Genomic DNA, 16,897 nt, shown 5'->3' on the forward strand with positions numbered 1-16,897 from the left:
TCATAAATCAAAATATTTCAATATCCATATTAAATAACATAATTTTATGTTTCAAATATTATTTTCATAAATCAAAATATAACTCTTATTTATACCACATCATTTATAATATAATATTATGAAATTATAATATTATATTTATTTTAAATCACGTTCCAAAATATACACTTATTTATATAATTAAATTTTAATTAATTAAATAGTTATTTTAATATTATAAAAAATTTCAAATATAATTTATATATATTTATAAATCAAAATATAATTATTATTTATATTACTCACAACAATTCATGTGAATCATATTTTTTACTCAAATGCATATAAATGTTTAGGTAAACATGAATTAATTGGCAATAATCTTCTCCCCACATAGAACATTGTTTTGAACGTCTCACCTAGTCCAAGAGATAAGAAAGAAGAAATCAGGACGAGTAATGAAAAGGATGAGTTTGTACGAGACGGTGGTGCCTCGAAATCATTCAAACGAATATTCTAGGGTTTTATGCCCTCCACTTGCATTTGATTGAAGAATGACAAGGCTTTGTGGGAGTGGCCATTCTTTCTAAATAACTATATCTTTAGATTTACTTGTCTTGTTTTACAGCCAATAAATCAAGATACATGTGTGGGAAACTGAACATGGTGAATTTCAAAAAACTAAAAACCAGGAAACAAGCAAAAGCAAATATCATTTTTTTTGTATAAGAATCTTCTTTATACTAATATTTTCATATTAGTAACAATTTGGTAAGGCCTCTGCTTCAGGATACTGATGAATTAGTGCAGCTGCAGTTTTCTAATGTATCTACTCCGACGTAAAGGTGGTTTGCGGGGAAGGGTTTTCACCTTAAATATGCAATTCTCAAAAATGAATGTTTCATCTGAAAAGCAGACACACTTATCAGAAGGACCATACTCTCTCTAAGAGTACTTCAACTCAGAATAGGTTGAGTTCAAGCCTTAAGGAACAATGATTCTTCGAGTAATATAAAGATCTGAAAGGAGTCAAATGAAGATACTACTTTGATACATACTTTGGAGGTGAAATTACTTCTTCTCTTGCTACACAAGTTTTATACTATATATCATTCACATGGCTTTAGATTGAACAACCAATGTACTTAATTTGTGGAATATACCTGGCAGAATTGCATTATATTTTGTATGGTGCATTCAAATTTTCATCCAGACTATGTGTCAGGATATTTAAGACATTTCAATCCCGGGGGATTATATATTGACTAATAATATTTGACCATGTCAATCGGGACATCTGGCGGACCAGCTGCAAAGTCATCACATACTACATGGAATTTTCTTCATCCTCACCTTCAAATCTGAAAGGTCTACCTCCACTTCTTGACATTTGGTCAGTCTTCCCAGTTGGTTTTTTTGATGGTGCCTTGTCTTTTGGACTTCGTGGATGTGGCATGGCCATTCAGCTAGGGCCATCACACTCCTACAGATTTCATTGGAACTGTGGCTTTGGATCTAACACCCGTGCTGAGTTACTGGCTTTCTAGGGGATCCTACATTATGCCATCTGGCTTGGTCTTTGGGAGCTCACTGTTTTTGGAGATTCCAAGGCTGCAATTGAGTAGGCAAACATGAGAGGTTCCCTCTTCTTCCCTTCTCTGGAGCCTTGGAAATCTAGAATTACAGCCCTGATCCCTGAATTCCACAGTCTAGCTATTTCCCACATCTATCGAGCACAAAATGGTGAAGCAGAGTGTTTATCTAAGGCAGGTTGTTCTTCGGCGACTGACTGGATCTCCTGATCTCCTTCCAGTCTTTTGACACCGGCATCCTACAGGAGGAAGGTCAAATTCAGATTTAAGATCTCTACTTTTCCCAGACGAAGCTCTCTGTTTCCTAGCCTCTGGATAGACTTGATCACTGGATGTTTCTCTCTACATCTGTTTGCACGGTCCCTGTATCATCAACATTCCACTTTTCTCTGGATCGCTGAAATTCCACTTTTCTCTGGATTGCTGGAGACTTTCAGATCCACTTATTAGTTTTGTATGGATGACCATCTTTCCCCTCTGTTGATTTTGTGTCTGGAAGAATCTCTTCACTGTGCTAAGGAATCATTGCAGGGCTTTCTAAGCAGTGAAGTTTCCATGTTTCTCTGTTACATCTAGGATTGAAGTTTCTCTGATTAACATACTCTGTTTTCTCTGTTACATCTAGGATTGAAGTTTCTCTGATTAACATACTCTGTTTCGGTCGAAATACTTATACAAGTTTCCTGTTGTAATCACTTTCTTTACCATTAATAGAAAGAGTTTTTTCTGATTGGAAAAAAATATTGACTAATACGCTAATTAGGAGCACTTTGCATTAAAAAAGCCTACAGGCATTTCCCCCAAAAATGGTTAGAATGCAACTGGACTAAGCTTGTAATCCCTGCAGGGATATCCAGACCATCGCTTAGTCGCAAGATATACTAATGTATCCCTTTAGTATCCCTTCAAGCATCAGCGCATCCATTTTCTCATACGTAAGCAACACAAGAATGAGCACTAAATAAATAAAAATGAGTACTGTTGTTTTGAGCACAATCTCGAGATGCATATGCAGAAAGTCTTGTGATTTTTTTTTTAATCAGGTAAACTGTTGGCCACACCATAAATTTATTTCGTTGATGATAAAAAAGGCAGGTCACTAAAACAAATTCCTGTGTTTTACAAACTTAGGAAGAAACTTCACCAAAAAGGAAATTTCGACTTTCATTGTAATATAGTTCACAGGAAAAGAGTCATGTGTACAGCATACTGTGACTGGCATTGATCTTAATAGTTGATATCCTCGGTGGTCGCGGGATCACCGACCTCAAACGCCTTGCTTTTGGAGAACTTGTCTGGCGAGTTTTTGCTCTGAATCTGGTAGCTCCAATGTCAATAATGCAAATCTGCAGTTTCCTAAACTTCAAATTTGGGACAGTTTGGGACAGTAGAGCGAGCACGCAACTCCTTTTTCAACAACCTCAAATCTTCGAACAAATTCTTTTCTATACAATCGCATTCACTAGGATCATCAGAACTTGGTATTCGAAGATTTGTGCACCGTGCCAAACTCCGTATGCTTTTCAGCCTGGAACGACCTGATACCCCCAACTCCTCCGGAAATATCAACGTTTGAAGACCTGGTAACTCCTCTACTTGATGACACTGTTGGATATCCAGGCGTCGAAGGTTAACAAGATCACACAGTCCTGTTATTTTCTTTAATGCAGTACAACCATTCGAGTTGAGTGAAATTAATTTTATGGGCAGTGCTCCAACCTCCTCCAATTGCAACCAACAGCTGATGTTGAGATGGTGAAGGTTTGGGCAAACACCTTGAGGAAACGATAATTTCTTTATTTTCGTCCCCTGCAGTTCTAAGTGTTTGAGTCGAAGCAAGCCCTTGTCAATGGAAGATGCCTCTTTTCTTCCTTCAACATCTTCAACACTGAAAAACGGCACCTCAAGCAGCGGGCAATTTTTTACACTCAAACTTTCAAGATTATTTAACCCCATAACACCTACTGGTAAATACTCTATTCCTGCAAAAATTATCATCACCATTGTCAGCTCTTTCAACCTTGCAACAGAGTCTGGCAAACATTTTAATTTGGGGCAGAAAATAAATGACAATTCCTTTAACCTCGTTAGGTTACCAAGCGAAGGCGGCACCGTTTCCAACAAAGGGCAATCTGATTTCATAACTTCCAAATTGATGAGGATCCCAATATCACGCGGCAATTGCTCTAACATTGTCATCGACAAATTTATTTCTTCCAGGAACAGCTGATGTGTGACCTGGGAAGCAATACTTTTATTTTGTAACAAACTGAAATGTCTAAGCTTTCAAGAGCGCTGATATTTCCGAGTGTTCCGCTGGAGAGGGTCAACCCTGAGCAGCCTGTTAAACAGAGATGTTTCAGTCTACTTAATTTCCCCAAAAAGCGTGGCAGCCGTGAAATCTTTTTCCATACTGTCTATTTTCGGATACAGTGGAATGAAGCTCTTTGCATCATTCTGCAAGTCGATTAAAGTAGCTTCTCTCATATTAAACAAAAGAGTAGTTTGCCCTACAGTCCGCACAACCTTGGCCTTCCCTGTTGGTTGTTGCTCCTGTAACATTGTTCTTTCAAACTGTTGTAGCAATTCATTTAAACCAGTTAGATATGTACCCTCAGGGAACAGAGTTTTCTGACCCATTTCTCCGGCCCATTGCACGACCTTACCGACCAGCTCCATTCGTCCCTAATTGTTCAAGATAATATAAACTTGTTAAAAAACACATCAAACAATGGTAACATCAATGTAAAGATATTTATAAACACCATTAAACTCATAGGTAATGACTAATTAGATGTTCGAAGTTACAGAAAGCATCAAACATTATTTATTAAAAAAAAAGTGGTTTATATTTGTGTTTTTAATATTTAATGATTTATTGTAATATTCATAAGCGGAACAATTAAAATTTTAAATGTATTATTTATATATTATTTAAAAAAAATTGTTAATTTAAACATTGATTTTATCTATAACATCAATATTGTTGGAATTAAGTAAAAAAAAAAAAATGGATTGCATGTATAAATGTACATATAAATTCATTTTCCATGACTATTGGATTCATATTTCAAGGTTTTTTGGACTCCTTGTGGTTATTGTTCACTTGAGATTTTTGGTTTTTTCTCACATGAATAATCTAAATTTACATAACCCTCTTGGGTTATGTTTCCAACTTTCCCTGTAATATGAAGGCGTGTATGTGAGTCTAAGAAGAGCATTGAATTATAGAGGTGAATAACAACCAATGGTTGGATGTGGATGGAGTAGCAAAAGCTAAAGACTTCTACTAGTTGTGACTTAAGGTTGACCACCAACTTTGGAATTTGACTTGAAGCACTTCTTGGAACGATTCCAAATGTATCTAGAAGCTTATGTCTTCTACAACATGGAAGTGCTCATTGATGATGGTTTAAAGATGACCACCAAGTAATGAAATGGATAACAGAAGTCAACGTCTTCTACCAATGGCGGTTTAAGGAGAACCATAAACCAAATCATGTTCATGGTAAATGAGTGTCTGTGGTTACAACTAACTCTGGTTCTCACTAACTCTAGCTCTAGGCTCTGGCTGCAGGCTTTGGTTTTAACTATGACTCAGACTCACTTGGTATAACTTGAAAACTAGTAGCTGACTATCAATTCCCCATTGTCAGATACAAGGCGAGGAGATGAAAATCTCTCCATTGTAAGATGTGTCTATACCTGAGTCTTGAGAATGAACTCTCTAGTATGATCAATATATCCTTTTGGCTGTTGAAGATGATTGTAAGGAAGCAAATCATCCAAGGTGAATTTTTTTCTCTTCGAGGAGTCTTTTGTCTGAATGATGATTATGTTTTCCACATTGCTCACAAGGGTGAATATCATAGCATTAATCTTTCATGTGGCAAACTCAATCACAATGTTCACATTTGATAATCTAAAGTGGAAGTGGAGCAAGTGAAGATAAGTTGTCTTGAAGAAACCCAACATCCTGAAACTAGATTGGTTTGGAATAATTTGGGATGTGAAAGGACACTTACTTTTCATATCCAAGCTTGATTTTATACTTGTTGATGACTTATTTTTTTAAGGCCTAACAATGGGCTTGGGATGTGCAAGTTGAACCTCTGCATCTTCATGTGAATCCACTCTTGAAGTGGTGTCACTAATTTGATCATGCATTGAATGTTGATGGGAATCTTTCTCAAACTTAAAAGGTGAGATATTATGAACAAAAACTAGTTTACTCTTTCACTGTAATTCATCTCGTTAGACCTCTGACTCAAGCTGAAGAAACTCAATTTTATCTTGCAAATCCTGTATAATAACCATATTGTTAACAATGGAGAGTATTTGAGTATTCAATAAATCTAATACATAATCAACTCGAGCCATTTAGAGAATGTCTTAGACCTCAGGTTTTCATACAACTCCAACCTTTAACAATTCAAATTCAACAAATGCACCCATTTACAATACAATTTAATTGACTATAAAATACAAGTACACTTACAAACAAACTATTTGCAAATTACAAATATTCTTGATTATGGAATTGATTGCAATGTCGATCTAGTTGGAGTTTGTGTGGGGAAGTGCAAGCCTTCAAGGTGCAAATGAATACCTATATTTGTACATAGCTCATTTTTAGAAGAGAATCGCCAAAGAAAGAGGAACCACACTACATCCTCCACTAGTTTATGATGCAAGGGCATTAACCCGTCCTCCAAAAAATATGTAAGAATGAGTTCTAAAAAGCACAATTGTCAAAAGGCAGGGTAATATCTATTCTGTAAAGGATTACAAGCGTGAAACATCATATTTGTGAGGGATCTTAGGAATTTGTTGAGGGATTTATGGAGAATATCACGTTGAACGCTTTTTGGAGAGGATCATGTTGAGAGCTTTATGGAGAAGTTCACGGATCTTGAGATAATCCATGATATTAAAATAATCCATGATTATTATTTTCTAATATAAATTGTGAACTTGTTTGTGTATGAAGAGGCAACCATTAGAACGAATAGCTGGTCAGCTAAGACACCCAAAGATGTTATGTAATAATATAATGAGTTTAATTAATGAAATTTGATTTTTTCTTTATGTAATTCTATGTGTGTGAATCATGGGTTGATGTTTTGATGGCTTGATGGATTGAAGTTGCATGCATGCATGGATTAGAGGTGTAGCTAGAGAACCCACAGGGCCAAGATTAAGCCTATAAAAAAATTAAAAACGATAGACCCCTAGAATTTGCTTTCATCAAGTGGTATTAGAGAGCAGAAGATTCTTGTGTATAGTCTAGAGGAGAAATAGTAGAAAAGGGTACAAGTTTATTGAAGATCTGGTAAGAGATTTGTTTTCTCTGTGTAGATGCCAACAAATGAAGGTGAGAAGATTTGCAATAGCCTATAGAAAGGAGTTCTCATAGGGTTCCAGAGAAGAGAACTAGGAAGATGCCAAAAGCCCAAACTCAGGAGAAAGTTTGGTGAGGTATCATGTAGCAAGGTGGAGACTTGTTATTGCAGAGGCGTGTTGCAGCTCACAAGTTGAAACTATTACGAGAAGACCATAAAGCATATGACCAGGAGGTCATAAATTTTTGTACCTTGGGAGTTTGATGTAGAAGCATCAACCCATCCTCCAAAAAACAACAAGAATGAGTTCTAAAAGGCACAATTGTCAAAAGGCAGGGTAATATGTATTTTGTAAAGGATTAAAAGCGAGAAAAATCAGATTTTTGAGGGATCTTAGGAATTCATTGAGGGATTTGTGGAGAAGATCATGTTGAGCGCTTTGTGGAGAGGATCATGTTGAGCGCTTTGTGGAGAAGATCATGGACCTTGAGATAATCCATGATATTGTTATTTTATAACATAAATTGTGAACTTGTGTGTGTATGAAGAGGCAGTCATTAGAACGAATATTTGGCTAGCCAAGGCGCCCAAAGATGTTATGTAATAGTATAGTGGGTTTAATTAATGGAATTTGATTTATGCTTTATGTAGTTCTATGTGTGTGAATCATGGGTTGATGTTTTGATGGCTTCATGGATTGAAGTTGCATGCATGCATGGATTAGAGGTGTAGATAGAGAACCCACAGGTCCAAGATCGAGCCTGTAAAAGTATTGGAAACAATAGATCCCCATAATTTGTTTTCATCAGTTCCCCCTCAGGTAGTAAAAAAATATTGAACATTCGGTTGATGTGGTCCTTAGACTAGGTACAAAGTTGGAGGTGAGAATGGATGGCTTGCACTATTGGATTGAAGGAAAATGGTCAAGAAACCATTGAAGAATACAATAAATGCTGCCAAGGAAAGAATTCTATTGTAGTTATGCCAAGACCTGAAAACCTTACAAATTCTTCTTTTATGTGGGTGCCACTATCGAGTGTTCTGCAATGCATAAACTCTAGTCTTTGCTATACCTTAGGGTTTTATATGCAAGATGAGGCCCCACATGTATCAAGTTGAGGCTTAGGAAGATCACACTTTAACCACACCTAGATGCTTGCAGTTTGAAGTGTTGGAATTGGTTATGTCAATAATGGGTCAGACATGCACATGAAGCATCCCAAAATTATCAGTTCCTTATAGGAGTTAAGTTGGCATTACAACGTTCACAATCCAGTTGTCTTGTATGTACTCACAAGTCGCTTTTGCAATAGCTAGAGAAGTAACCATGTTATTATCTGAGCACAATTGACAATTTTAGAAGAAGCAAAACCTCTTGCATGTATACAACGATTATATTTGAAAATTTAAGCAATAGTACACTAGTGTGCCCTCTCAAAAAAAGCCAAAAGCTGAAACTAGCCCATTCCATGCAATTTTCCCCTACAAAATGATATATACACAATGTTTAACTATAACAATATATTATGGAAGCAAATATACTTGCTAGTAAACTTGCCAATCAATGAAATGGGTGGGCTTCACTAGTTGTGAATGGTATATAGAAAGATCCAACACAAGCTATGAGAAAAAAATGAGGTTTTGGATAGGACTGTCAAGTATGTTAGGTTGATAAGGAGCATTAGGGTTCTAGGAGCGTAGTGAAATGGCATGACTTATAGAATTCATGAGAAAATGATTTGGTGTAGGTTTTCCACTTGAAAAATAAGGAAGGTAGAGTGCCTAGGTGTAGAGCTGACATGCTCTGATACCACTTTTAGAACACACATGTAAATGCAAGAGACTTAGATAATCAAGTGATATTTATTATTCAAAAGATATACATAAATACAATATTTGTGTGACCCTTGGTTTCATATTCCAAGAGGTCTCTTGGACTTCTCATAACTTTTGGTAATCACTTGAGGCTTTTCACCTTCTTCTCAAATAAATAAACCAAATTTTCATAACCCAAGAGGATTATGTTTCCAACATTTCCCCCTTATTCTGAAGCGGTATATGTGAGTCCAAGAAAAGAGTTGAAATACAAAGGTGGGTAGTAGCAAATGAATGATGTGCTCTCTACATATGGTGGTTTAAAGAAGACCAAAAACCAAATGGAGTAGAAGAAGCCAAAGTATTCCACCGGTGGCGGTTTAAGGTTGACCACCAACTCTAGAACTTGAATCGAAGTACTTCTTGGAACAATTCCAGATCTGGCTAGAAGCCAATGTCTTTTGCAAAATTGAAGTGCTCCCTAATGATGGTTTAAAGATGACCACAAACCGATGAAATGAGTAGAAAAACCCAAAGTATTATACTAGTGGTGGTTTAAGGAGAACCACAAATCAAATCATGCTCATGGAACATGAATCTATCTCTTGCTGCAACTTTGATTCTCTCCACTGCAAACTATAGTTGCAAGCTCTAGTTCTAGATGTAGATCAAGTTCACTTGGTATAATTTCGAGACTACTAACTGGCTATCAAACATAAAAAAAATATCAACATAAAGAAAGTAATATAATAAATAATAATGATAATAATTATGATTACATAAATAAAATTGTTAAATTAAAATTTGAAATTTATCTAGAATTTAAAATTCATGTTTTGAAAATAAAATATATTTTTCATAATTTTATATATAACATTTATTATATTTGGTTTTAAATATCAAATGAATTTTAGATGAGATATTCAAATATGTATTATTGCAGGGAAAAGTCCTCTATAATTTAGTATGAGGCAAATGTTATATTGAAATGTTAAATAAAAATAAAAAATAAAAAAACATATTCTTAATTTGAATTTTAAAAAATAATAATAAAAATAATGATTTGTCTCAATCTAGATCTCATTATACATTACACAAACAATCTAGATCTCATTACACATTACACACACATCTATATAGATAAATTGAAATTTGACAAATTAAATCAAACAACTGATTTTTTTCTCTATGTGGTTCATGGACCTCGGAGATCGATGACTCATTACATCCACATAATATTGTTCTAGGAAAATCCACCCCAAGGGATCACTTTACGTTGACTCAAACATGAAACCTAACCCTGAAAATGTGGAAAGAAATTGAATCTAATCCTCTCAATAACATAAATCCTTAACCAAGATAACTCAAAAAATTGAAAAATATTCATAAAAATATAAGATTCTCTCTCATAATTATATAAACTAGAAAATGAAAAATAATTTAAAATACAAATACAAATACAAATCATAAATCATAATAAAATATCTCAAAAAAATAAATAAAGAAATTATAAATGAAATGCTGATAGATTGTGGGAATTTATAGGCAAGATTTATAGATGGATGCTCTATTAAAAATTAGGATGGTAGGAAAAATGTAAACAAAAAGATCATTTACATTAATTGGGAAATTTTCTTAAAAAATATTCTTGTTCAAATGTTTTTTAATTAAAATTTAAATTTTGAATTGAACTTGATTTAAACTATGGAAAAAAAATCTAATAAAAATTGAACTCTCTTAATATTTAATTTAAACACTCAACGAAGAGTTTGTGTAAAAACTCACTCTCAATCACCATTTTGTTTTAACTCTCGAGCAAAATATAAATGAAGGTTATAGTGCAAAGGCATATGCTTACATGAGTAAAATCCCTTAGCTTACTCTTAGTTAAATATAAATGAAGGTTATAGTGCAAAGGCATATGATTACATGAGTAAAATCCCTTAGCTTACTCTTAGTTAAATAAAATCCAGCAATAGAAGAAAAAAATTTGTATTTATGTTATTTAAATTAAATGTTATAGAAATTGATGATTTTTAATATTGATTGAAAATAATGTACATAATTCAAAATTTAAATTATATTTAAGAATTTACTCAGTCTCAATATATTTTAAAGTCTATATAATAATTAGTATATTTATCCAGCATGCAATTGAAATGACTTTCTATTGTAGTGGCTATAACCACCCTCCAAAATTTTGCCTTCGCTTTGTTTTGGAGCCTCCCTCCTCAAATCTTAGCAGCATGCCTTGCACTGGTCAAGCACTTGTGTTTCATTTGAATTTATCTTTCGCTTTGAAACTTGTGTTCGCTAACTTGTTTTGCTGACCAACCACAAGCTGACCCTATGACTTGGTTCACATCCAGTTCTTGCACTATCTTGGCAAACTACGCAATCCTAGAGGGCAACCCGCCTTACTCTCAGGAATTGTGCAGACCAACTCGGCAAACAACTCTGCTCTCCAAAATTGCGCCGAGTAGCCCGACAGTCAGCCTTGCTCTCCCAAATTGCGTAGAACATCCCCGCAGTGAGCTTCGGCTCAGGAATTGCGCAAACCCAGCTGGCATCTTGTCTTCAGCTGGGAAATTGTGCAGAGCATGAGAGGCAGCCAGAGCCACTCAACCCAGGAATTGCGCAGAAGCATTCCTCATGTTGTTGTCTGATGCATGTGTTGGCAAGTTGCCCGGTTCCCTCCAAAACTGCGCAATCTTCCCATGTATGCATGGTAGCCTTTCCTAAAAAAGGAAAAAAAAAAAGCAAAAAGAAGAAAAACATCCCTAAAAAATAGGGACCTATTTTTAGCATTGGGAGTTACATGCAAGTTGATTTTAGAAACTTCTCGCCAAGTGTCGCTTTTTCCTAGATTTGTGGCATGCGCGTCATAAACCCTAAATCTACCAAATCTATTTAAACGACGCCCCAAAGCTCATTCTACACATTCAATCTTGGAGCTTTGGCATTCCCAAGGCATCTAGGAACCTTCGGCACAGTCAACGCAGCTTTTCCGGGTAAGTTTTTCTTTTCAAGTCTTTTGCTGCTTTTTCTGTCGCTTTTATTTCCTTGGCTTGTGTGACTGTTGTTTTACATGTTTTATTGAACGAACGTTGGTGTTTTAGTTTGTTTTAGTTTTTTTAACTTTTACAAGTGTTGTTTCAAGTTTTGCATTGTCTTTCTTAAGGGCTACATGCATAACATTGTTTTTTGCACTAACAGTGGTCGTTGCGGCAACCCTCTCTACCAGCTTCGTTATTCGCCTGTTTGATTGATTCCTACATTGGTTTTGATTGTATGCATGATCATTCACTCCTATCTGCACCATCCTTTTCTTACACTTTCATATCTACTCGTTTCCAAGTTTCCCATGGGCAGATCTGGGCTGCCTTGCCTCAGATCTTGCTTTCCCCAACATGCTCTACGCATTCCTAAGCTTGAGGCTCTTCCTTGGCTCCAGGAATTACATATAGGTTTCCTTTCACTGGCGTCCAGTTGTGCTCTACGTAGTTCTGGGAGATAGTGCCCAGTCTTGCCCACTGGGATTGCGTAATGCACAATCCCAACTAGTAGTGAAGCGGATTGAACTGTGCATTGTGAAGTTCCATTCCACATTCAACCCAGCTAGATTGTGCTCTGCATAGTTCTAGTCACCATCAAGTCTCACTGGTAGTTGAGACTGTGCAATGCGCAATTCCATCTGACAGTCTCCTAGCCTTGAGAGTCGCTACTGCGCAATATTGCCCAACAGTCACACGGTCTGTTGCATGATCGATCTTTGAAGTGCATTGTATTTTTTTAACTGACATTTTCTTGTCGTGAGTGTTTGCCCTGTCTTCAGGTACATTAATTGTTGAGAAGTCTCTTAGAAGTACAGACATCATTGTTTCCAAGAGAATGGATCAAAGGACACTGTACAGAGCAGCATTGGAGATGTGGTTGAACAGGTGCCAATAAACTTCCCCATCTATGTAGACACATAGTTGTTCATAGAGAAGGACATGAAGATCACATGTCAAGAAATAAAGGACATATTTGCAAGCACTTTCAAGGAAGATCTAGAATATCGACAAGTCTATGTCAACATTCACAAGTTAGGCTTGTATAGGGTTGCATGCAAGTAACCCACCTTCTCGTGTGCAGATATCATTCTCTGGGTTGTCTCACATATTGATCCCGAGATGATGACACTGAGCAGCACCAGTGGAACACAACTTTCCACCTTCAGGTTGGAAAACTACCATCAGATGTATCACTTGTTGCAGCCGGTGAACTACATGGATGCACTATTCTTCACTCCCAACAACAATGTGAACTCAAGAGATATCTTGAAGCGTTGGGTAAAAGAGCCATCAAAGTTTAGGACAACACCCAACCAGGTCTACAAGATGAAGTCACTCAGGAAGGCTTACCAACTCCTAGTCATCTTTGCATGTCGCTTGTATGGCCAAGAGAGCACAAAGACCTTCCCGCAGAGTTAGGTTGTTATGTTAGATCAGTTGGAAAACAAAGGAAGGCCTTTCAACTAGTCAGACATGTTGGATCTTTAGCTGAAAGTGCATGTGTCAAATGCCTGAAATCCACCTAAGGATGGAGAAGAAAAATTCTATATGTTTGTGTACCTAATCGATGCAATATGTGCCCAACATCAGTTCCCTGACACATGTTGGACATGGACATCATCAGAGGAAGTTGTGAATGTTTATTACAAGTTGATCTTTGAGTTCAGCTACCGAGGAGTCATGATGAGGCTGTCTCACCACTTCATCACCCCTTGTACAGGATGATACTTGAATAGGACCCACCTTGCATGTCCCAGGAAGCGATGCAGGCATTGCTCAACATTGCAGATTGGTATGCCTCACTCAGTGGCACCTTCATCAGGATTTTCGACGCGGATAAGCCTCTGCATGAGCTACCGAGGTTTTCCACAGACAAGATGGTCATGTAAGAGGTTGCATACCACATCTCCATAGGGTTTTCAGCAACATTGCACAGGAGGAAGAAGACACCATGGCCTACTCTTCCTTTGTGGATTGGGTTGTACGAGATCCGTACCTTGAAATATGCAGATGTCAAGACCGAGGACTTGAAGAAGTTTATATTTGGCACCAAGAGTTTCAATCCGTATGATCTGCACTACATATGCGAGAACCACTATGTGAAGGTGTACTTCCCGTGGGTCCATGAGGCATGTCATTGGCTAGAGGAAGATCCTTGGAGGCAATTCTATAACTCCTCTAGGCTCAATGAACCAATCAACATGGTTGTAGAATGGAAAGCATCACTGCAGGCAACAACACCACATGAAGCAACAACAACGGTAGCAGTGAGCAGTAAACCGATGCAAGACAAAGGCAAGAGAAAGATTACCAAAAGCACAGAGGCCGAGAAAAGCTACAAGTTCAAAGAATATCCACTTGTCGAAAGAGTAGCTTTGGAGATACTAGATGCAAAGAGGCGAGAGCACGATAGGAGAGTGATGTAGAGAAAGAGGGAGAAGCAAAGATTGGAAGAAATAGAGAGGAAGTTGCAGGATACAGAGAAGAAGCTGAAAGCAAAACAAGAGCTCAGGAGGAGAGAGAATGAAGAAAGGAAAAAACAAGAATAGGAAGAAGGACAAGGCGCACTAATAGAGAAAACTGCGCAGATACAGGTTGAGACAGAAAAGCAACCAACAGATGATGAACAGGGTGAGCAAGTGTAGGTTCGGGAACTTGCTCAACAGGTTAAGCAGTTGGTTGAGGCAACAGACATGGAGATGGAACATGAGCTAGAGGATCAAGACATCGATCTCATGCCAAGGGCATCCGAGGTCATACCATAGTATCCACCACCTCTAGAATCACAACTAGTCGTCAGTGAGCAAGGAGAAGTTGTTTTCCTTGATGATGATCTAGAGACGGATATGTACAATCTAGCATTTGACAAGACACAACAGAGGATTGTATAGGCACAAAGAAAGCAGCTCCTGGATGATCATACATCACCTACGCACACAGAAGAAAGGGTGATTGTACCAGATGTTAGAAGACATCCATTTGCCATGGATGAGGCTTCTAAGGCTTATGTAAAAGCCACGAGTTCGACAGTCAAGTTCTTGATAGCAGAGAATGATTGAATGGCGAAGGACTTGCAAGAGGCCAGGCAGAGAACAGAGCAGTTCGCGGGATCCGCCATGACAGAGATGAAGAAAGAAATAGTGGCAGAAATATCAACTTTCAAGGCCACCATGCAGACAGTGTATAGGATATTTGTCACCATGCACAAAACGGTTGTCCATCTATATAGTTTTTAGTGGCAGTGCACATAGACGACCCAAATTCTCAAAGACATTCACACTATTATTGCACACATGCAAGAATGGACAATGAGGTATAAGGGAGCCCCGCTTTACTTGCACAAGAGGATGAAGCCATAGGCTGAGCTAGACAAAGCACAGATTCAGATGTTGATTCAAAACTATGAGCAGCTCCCTCCGCTCATCACTAGCATTGAGGCTTCTTATGCACGGTTGTTCAGGAGTCTGGATGTCATAGTGTAAACACACAAGATCCATTCCATTGGAACCCTCACCCAGGCCATGAGGAAGAACCAAGTCATGCTAGATGTCGATAGGTACATAGAGTAGTTGATGCACGTAGCCACCAACAATGACTTGCAGCTCAACGTAGAGAACATGAAAAGGTACATCAGTGGTCCAGCCACACTCAGGACAATGCTACACATGCTTCAAGATGACCTGGATAGAGGTTTCAAAACCATATACCTGGAAGCCATGGAGGCAAGAGTGCGCTTCGAAAAATATGTCATCAAACAGTACATGGACATAATGGCACAATACCAAGCTTGGTATCAGTGCATCACCGAAGACCTTCACGAGAGGTTACTGAGTTGGTATTTCCCCAAGACCCCGAGTGATGTTGTTTGTCTTTTCAAGCTGACTCAAGCCTATTTTTGTCCCACATGGGTATATGTGGAAATTGTATTATTGTAAATATGTTGTAAGTGAAATTTCAAGTGTCATTAGTGGAATGTGAACAGTCACTGTTGTAATGTGAAGAGTCATGAGGGTAGTCCAAGAGTAAAAGGGGAATGTCAAGGGTCACCCCACCCTTTTCTATATATAGAACCTCATAACTCATAGTACAAGCTTTTGGGAGCCAAGATTTTGGCTAGGCATTGCTTAGAGAAGGCTTGGAGAGTATTGTGACAAGCCTTGGCTTCTCCATAGTGTAGAGTGAGTACATCTCTTTGGAGGAGCAGACGGTGTTAACTGTAATGTTCCACTATTGGGGCTAGTGGCTATTAATGGTGTATGTATGGATGGAACTTTCACTTTATACATCTATATATATCTATTACATAGCCAACATGTTTTCATTCATATGTTGTTATTGTAGTTGGACTATTCTGGTTGCTTTAGCAATGTATGTTATTTAACTTACACATTTGTGTATGAACTATTTTGTATACAATTGTATGAATCTTGTTGCAATCGTGTTGTTGGTTTAACCTGTCACTTTGGAATGTGGACTGTTTTGCTTTCCATATTGTGATTTCATTCAGCTTGTGTGTTCCTTTCAGGCTGCGTACTATTACAGGATTCTAAAGGACACACTTCCTTTTCCCCTATGTTTGTTAGAACCCCCATGCATCTCACTTGACTCGTTGCAAGGTCACACACTTGCTTCCGACAAATATATCACACTTACCTCTGTGCGCTATCACACTCAAGGCATTGCTTTACTACCCACTTCTAGGAATCCTACTCCAAACTGTCTGAGGTCTAGTTGGTACTTCTTAATGGGGAGATCCCTTGACATCTTGGCGGGTCCATCACCGTTAAAATTTCTGGTGCTAGAAGGAGGGCCAGATGACAAACTAAGTCCTCAAAGTCTAATTTGAATATCTGCACATCTTTCATGACTTACATTACAGTTAATCCTCTGACATGTCTGTCTCAGAGATGTGATTTTGAAGTGATGAAGGATCTCCTTAATGACTTGTCACGTAAACCATATGATGGTGAAGGCGGAGAAACTTTTCTTAGTCACAGAGTTGCCTTCATGGGCTTCTGTGAAAGGAATGAAATCCATGAGGATCACATTGCCTGTTCACTATTCGCATTTACGCTCTGAGAGCACACACTGCAATGGTGTGTCACATTTCCTG

Source organism: Pinus tabuliformis, chromosome 1_2, assembly GCF_031772625.1.
Source record: "Pinus tabuliformis cultivar Carrire ecotype Pingquan chromosome 1_2, CPIR1, whole genome shotgun sequence".
In the NCBI taxonomy this organism is placed as follows: domain Eukaryota; kingdom Viridiplantae; phylum Streptophyta; class Pinopsida; order Pinales; family Pinaceae; genus Pinus; species Pinus tabuliformis.